Source organism: Sinocyclocheilus anshuiensis, unplaced genomic scaffold, assembly GCF_001515605.1.
Source record: "Sinocyclocheilus anshuiensis isolate Anshui unplaced genomic scaffold, SAMN03320099.WGS_v1.1 scaffold1806, whole genome shotgun sequence".
Classification (NCBI taxonomy): domain Eukaryota; kingdom Metazoa; phylum Chordata; class Actinopteri; order Cypriniformes; family Cyprinidae; genus Sinocyclocheilus; species Sinocyclocheilus anshuiensis.
This window is the reverse complement of record NW_015544228.1, coordinates 185,356-192,335: the sequence shown is the minus strand read 5'-3', so window position 1 is coordinate 192,335 and position 6,980 is coordinate 185,356. Positions and strand designations below refer to the sequence as shown.

The following is a 6,980-nucleotide window of genomic DNA, read 5'->3' as shown; positions in this document are numbered from 1 at the left end:
TTTTCTTTTTGAGCCTCACTAACTGCCTCTGGTGCTGAGTGTAGCTAGGTCTCCTCTCGGTTTAGAGAGTCGTTATGCTGAGATCCTGATAAACACTGATACATGATACACTGACACTGATACATAACTGATCAAATCTGAAGGAAAATGAAAGAATTTGTGTTGCATGTATAATTTGCCTTAACATTACAGATCATATTCTTTAGTATTGACTTTGATATCAGTGTAAGTGATGCCTTTGTATTGGCCATTGGTTTCGTACTGTAGCACACTGCCGTTCTTGCAAGTGATCTTCAGTGTGCCTGTGTAAGGCAGATCAAACGTGGCTCTGCCGATGGAGATGTCAACATCCACTTTCTTTTTAGGTGGTACGTCAAGAGGGAAGGTCAGAGTTTCGGTTCTCTCGTCTGTGTACTCATGACTATAACTGCTTTCTGATCCAACGCTGACACTGAATCCTGTAGAAATGTCTACAATCCCTGGAATCCCTGCCTTCACTTCCACACTAAATGTTGCTGTAAAGCTGTTACTCATGGACCATGAGGATGTTTTGGTCACTTTCTTTGAAGTTTCGACTGTTTGCTTTTGATTAGCGGAGGTATCAATTGTGTAAGTGATGGATTTGATCTCTTCCACTGCCACCTTTGGTTCTAGTAGGTGGAGAGTGGGATAGTTGACATTGGTGAGAACTGTTGTTTGAACTGGATTGAGAAACACGAATCCTATGCGGACAATATCTGCACCAGCTCTTCCTGCAACTCCCAGACAAAACCCAGAGCCGACATCCATGGGATTTTCTTTTGGTAGTGAGTATTTGGTCATTCTTGCAAAAAATTTCTCCACCCTGTTTGGTCTTGAATTTGATGGCTCCAAGACGTCTGTTTTCTCCATTGTCCCACAGGAACAGTGTGGTGAAACACTCACCAGACTTGAACGCATACTCTTTATACCGTCCGGCTGGTTGTCCAAAGGTTTCACTTCTGCCATCTGAAAGCCAAACCTTGACAGCCTTCACCTGCCATTCTCCCTGCCACACCCCAGATCACAGAATAACATTCAAGTTAACATCAAATATAAATTCAATTCAATTCAAGTTTATTTGTATAGCGCTTTTTGCGATACAAATCGTTGCAAAGCAACGTAAAATACAGCAAATTAAGTTTCTACAATATTTAGTAGTAGCTTATCAGTGTTGACTGTCAGTTTATGTACATCTGGCAGAAATGTATGGAAAAATCAATTAAAGACATAATCAAACAGACGATGAACACGTCCAATAAGTAATATCTCTGTCTTATCCGAATTTAATAGGAGAAAATTATTGGTCATCCAATCCTTAAAATTTTTAACACACTCTGTTAGTTTAGATAATTAGAAGTTTCATCTGGTCTTGTTGAGATATATAGTTGAGCATCATCAGCATAACAGTGGAAACTAATCCCGTATTTTCTAAGATCAAGTAAAACTAGCAATGAGATGCAGTCTTGGTCTGACGCAAGAAACAAGTCATTTGTCATTTTAACAAGTGCAGTTGGGAAATGTCAACACTTGTTGATGCTTTAGCACCACTTAGACATCCAGCCATTGAGTGACGACAGTCTGCTATGTATCTCATCACCATGGTAAGTGTCTGACATCGTACTTGCAAGTTCACACACCTCTTTAATGTTATTTTTAGTGATCTCCAACTGGCGAAGTCAAACATCATTAGCGCCGGCGTGAATAACAATCTTACTGTATTTACGTTTAGCATTAGCCAGCACTTTTAAATTTGTCAAGATGTCAGGCGCTCTGGCTCCCGGTAAACATTGGACTATAGAGGCTGGTATTTTCACATTCCGTACAATAGAATCGTATGTGAATATTATGTAGACCTATTGTTTAAATCAAATTTATGCTTTACAAGAAGAGTAATCATAGCAGTTTTCATCCATAGTATGTCCATTTAAATGCCTGCGTTTAGCTGCAAATGGCGTCTTTGACGACAGTATTCTATAAAAATTATTTGCATTCTGATTTTGACATCAAAAGGCACAATTTTTTTTTCCTTATTCCATGGATTTTACCCGTTGCTACAATCGAAATGACAACCGAAGCTACTTGAAAATGCTTGAAAATCTCTCTGTGATGGTTCACAGCTTGTACTGGATGTCAGAAAACACAAAGAAACATTGAAATGTATTGATGGAGAGATACAAAGTTTGAAGGAAAATAAGTCCCTGAAGTCTGTACAAATGCAGATGTTATAGCTGGAGATGGCTGATGAAGTTACATGGAGTGAGAGAAAAAGAAGGTGAGGACACAGGAAGGTGGCAATTGACATCTGTGGAAAAGTCGCCCCAGGTATTCACGATGGATTAAATGAAGGTGTTGACATAGACCAGTAAGGGATGACGGAAAAGCAAGGGCTATCATCATCTTGTTCGTTTTTCGCTGTGTATGAGATGCAGTCTGGTGAGCTGACAGAATATGCAAGTTTCTTGAAGATAGTAGCCCGCATCTTACGGAACCCCTGTCTCCAGAAGACAGAACTGCGAGGGAAAAGCTCTGACCTCTTGTTAAAGCAGCAAGGGATGCGGGTAAGAAGGCTTCATTCTGTTCCTCATTCACGTTAATTGATGGGAAGAAGCACTTCTTTTGGATGTAAAATAGTGTTAAACTTCTTCGGTGACTAAACTTTGATGGACAAACAATGTGATTTATAAGCACTCAAGGTTGTCATTGTTATCTTCAAGTCAATTTAATGGCCATCATTTTCTTTTTAAGAACAAAGTAAACCCTGCTTGCTGTTTTACTCTATTATTTAATATTTTATTTATTCATTTATATGTTTACCTTTTAAATGGGTTTATAGATTGTGCTTTATTCACTCTTGATAGTTCCATAGGCCTATGTTCTATAGGTTGTTGCAGCCTCTCCCTTGATGGTTGATTTAGGTATTTTCACATTTTTCTTATTGTTTAAATTTCAAAGTGTTATATCTTTAGAAAAAATGAACGGCGCACTTAAACACATATGACAATTGCACTGATTTAGCGTGACTGCTCTGTTTACTGGTTTTTCATATATCAACTTTTACAGAACACTTCCAGATACAACGTAACACTGCATTCTGGGAGATGTAGTTAAATAAACAACGTTAACAAAATACACAACATTACCTCCCCTCTTGCTCATAAGGTCAACATAAATAAACAATTAATTGTCACTTGCAGAATGAAGATATGCCATTCAGTTTCACTGTAACATTCTGTGAACACATTTTTTATTTTATTTAATTTTTTTTACAAATGTTCTCGGAACATTCAGTCTTGTTTAATGTCTTATATATGAACACAACTAACTCCCTGAGAATGAGGGTGGACTACCTCAAACCCTAGTTTACCCTTAGGGGATTATTCTGCCCCAAAACAACAAGGGTAGCCCCTAACTAAGTGTAATCCAAGAAACGCTGAGGTGGGCGCCGCTCCCTTACTGGATATCGGTGACCTGCTTGGTTCTGATTTTCTGTTGAAACAACAGGTGATGACGGTTCCTTAGTAGATGGGGAATTTGGGGTCTTTGTAGACTCTGTGGTGAAGGTCACAGAAGCTGGTGAGCTGTCATCTACTTGATCAGCGGCATCGGTACCTCCAGGAAGGTCCGTGGATATACTGGTGCCACTCAGCAATTGATCAGTATGTCTGCTGCAGAGAAGGTTTCCAGCAGTTTTAACCTTATATCACACAGGACCCTTCTGGGTCTCCACAGTAGCTGGAACCCATTTCGGACTGCTGCCATAGTTCCGAGCCAGCACGGGTGAGCCTGTCGAAAAGGTTCTGTCTTTGGCTAGCCGTTTCTGTCGCTGTACCTGATTTTTGTTGTGGTTGTAGGGCAGTTTCTTTGAGGATTGCTGGTTTAAGCAGCTCAAAGCTTGTCCTGAGCTCTCGATTGAACAACAAATAAGCTGGCGACACTTTGATAGTTGCGTGTGGAGTACTGCGATAGCACAGCAAGAAGTTATGAAGGCGTTGATGAAATGTGCCTTGCCCAATTGAAGCTTTCAAAGCATGTTTCATGGTCTGGACGAACCTTTCTGCTAGTCCATTTGTTGCAGGATGGTAGGGCGATGACTTGTGATATGTTATACCCCATTTGCTAGCAGAGATGTGGCCATCTCATGCGATATAAATTGGGGTCCATTGTCTGAGACAAACTGCACGGGTGGTCCAAATCTACTGAAAATTTCTCCCAACTTCTCAATTGCTAAGGTAGATTTCATGATAGCCACTTCAGGCCACTTACTGTGTGCATCAATGACAACCAACAGCATTTTGACCTCGACTGGGCCTGCAAAATCAGCATGAATGCGATGCCATGGTTTCTCCAGATATTCCCAAGGGTGCAGCAGTGCCAGTTGTGGTACATTGCATATGCTCTGACATGACGTGCATGTTCTTGCCTTTTCCTCAATTTGGCCGTCCACTCCTGGCCACCAGAAGTAACTCCTGGCAATCTCTTTCATGCAGACCATTCCACAGTGTCCCGCATGTAGTTGTTTCAGCACTGATTTACGCAGAGCTGGTGGAATAATCACTCTCCTTCCCCACAACAAACAGCCTGAAAGTTCATGACATCGAGAGGTGTATGGTTTGAGCTCTATGTCATCATTCTCACCTTTCCCTGTCATGACAAAATCCATGACTTTGGACAAGACGGGGTCATTTCGCGTGCCCTTGCGCACTTGTGCAGCTGTCACTGGGGCCCTTTCCACTTGACTGAAGTAGAACATTTCAGCCACTTTTGCCTCTTTCACTGAGTCAGCGAGAGGCAATCTGGACAGTCCGTCCGCATTACCGTGCAATTCTGACTTGCGGTACTTGATGTTGTAGGTGTGAGCAGATAATAACAAAGCCCATCTTTGCATCCTACTAGCAGCAAGAGAGGGAATGCCATGGTAAGGGCCAAAAATCGCAGTAAGCGGGCGATGATCGTTCAGCAGCGTAAACTTCCTTCCGAAAATATACTGGTAAAACTTGCGCACTCCAAACACAATGCTCAATGCTTCACGTTCAATCTGAGCATATTTTGCTTCAGCTTTGCTTAGACTCCTCGAAGCAAATGCGATCGACTTCTCTTGATCGTTCGGCATAATGTGGGACAAGACCGCTTCCCACACCATATGGGGAAGCGTCGCAGGCCAGCTGAATTGGAAGAGCAGGGTCAAAATGGGTGAGGGCCTTTGATTTTAACAGAATCTCTTTTGCTCTTTTGAATGTTTCCTGGCATTCAGTGGTCCACCTCCAACTATTTTCATGACACAACAATTTATGCAGAGGTTTCAGCTGGGTAGCGATGTTTGGAATGAACCGCCTGTAATAATTAAGCAAGCCGAGGAAAGAACGCAGCTGGCTGACATTTTTGGGCTCAGTGCAACCCATCTCCTTCGCATAGAGTTGATCAGGTTGTTGATTGTGGCCTGTGGAATGTTGGTCCACTCCTCTTCAATGGCTGTGCGAAGTTGCTGGATATTGGCAGGAACTGGAACACGCTGTCGTATACACCTATATATATACACTTTTCCCCCATCTGTAGCTGTCATGAACAAATACAGCCCTTACCTCTTATTGATGGGAAGTATATTGTGAGGTTCAGGATCCACAGCAAAACGTCCTGATCAGCTCAGCAGAGTTCTTACCACTATGAGGCCCGTATTGGAGATTTATGAACTACATTCAGATAATGTGTTACCCTTAATAAATTACTCGGAGTCTTGATTAAAAGAAAGTTTATCGAATCACCATATACAAATGGTTTCGCTTTATTAAAAACAATAACTCATAAGCAAAAATGAAGAAAGTAACAGCGTGCATTCTTCACCCGTTTTTTGGCCCCACAAAATCATTAAGCATTGGATTATATAGGAGAGGGCGTGTACAAAATTCCTCTCCTGCAAAGCATCTATTGAAACCCACTGAATCAACTCATCATGAGGCTTCGAATTAATCCAATCAGGAGATAACACAGAGATCTTTTGTATCAGGACTGAAAAGTTCTTTCACCACATATAGATACCTTGTGATGTCTCGTGATCGCTAATGTATGGAACCAGTGTAGGCACAGGAAGTAAATTAACTGACGCCCTCAGGCCTGCCAACACGGGATCTATGCGTGACTATCACATGACGTTTGACCATCTGCTTCCTGCCCTTACTGAAATCCAACTGACCCGCGTTTTCTCTTGCAACAGAGGAACACTGGCGTGATGATTCTAAAAGACAATCATTTAAAATCATTTAAAGTATCGCGTTTATTTACACGTTCATGTTGTCGAATTATCCGAAGCAGTTCCTTAGCCATCAAGAGCATGTCCACGGTCTCCTGTCTGGTCACTTCTGCTTTTCTTCTCCATTTCTGCTTTCTTTTTTGCGTTCCGATGATGTCTCCTCTGCATGTCTATAAGTAAATCAGTAATAGGATCCTCCTGGGCGCTGGCTCGTGGCACCTCGCTGACAGATATTTGTAGAGCTGCGGGCTGGGCGACCCCCAACACGTTCGCTAGATTCTATAGCCTTCGTGTAGAGCCGGTATCCTCCTGTGTTCTCACCTCAAACGGGTAGAGGCGCTGAGAGGCTCCGGTTTAGTGTCGGCTTGCTAAAACTTCTTCAGAGTGTCCGTTCTGTAGGCCCTGTCGAGCTCCTCCATCCCCTCGGCTGCCAGACGTGGTGGAACGTCCGGTGCCAGGCCCTCACTCGCTGAATCCGTGAGAACCGGTAGAGGGCTGGGTTCCATATGTAGAGGCCTAAGTGGTTCCCATATCTGTAAAGTCCACGGTATAGCCTCAGAGCCCGTGTTTCCCCGACAGACTTCTGCCATTCCAAGAGGGTTACAATCACCTCCAATCTTCCATATGCACCTAAGGAATGTTCATATGTGTATTGCTTCCGAAACCTCCTTCGGGAAGGTTGGAGCTTCCGTAACGTCCCTGTTCCAAGTAGAAC

General features: G+C 42.6%; 1 pseudogene; it reads right to left on the bottom strand.

The window, feature by feature from the left end:
- Positions 1-170: 170 nt before the first annotated feature.
- Positions 171-6,980, bottom strand: part of LOC107697465 (natterin-like protein) — an 11,144-nt pseudogene continuing 4,334 nt past the window's right edge.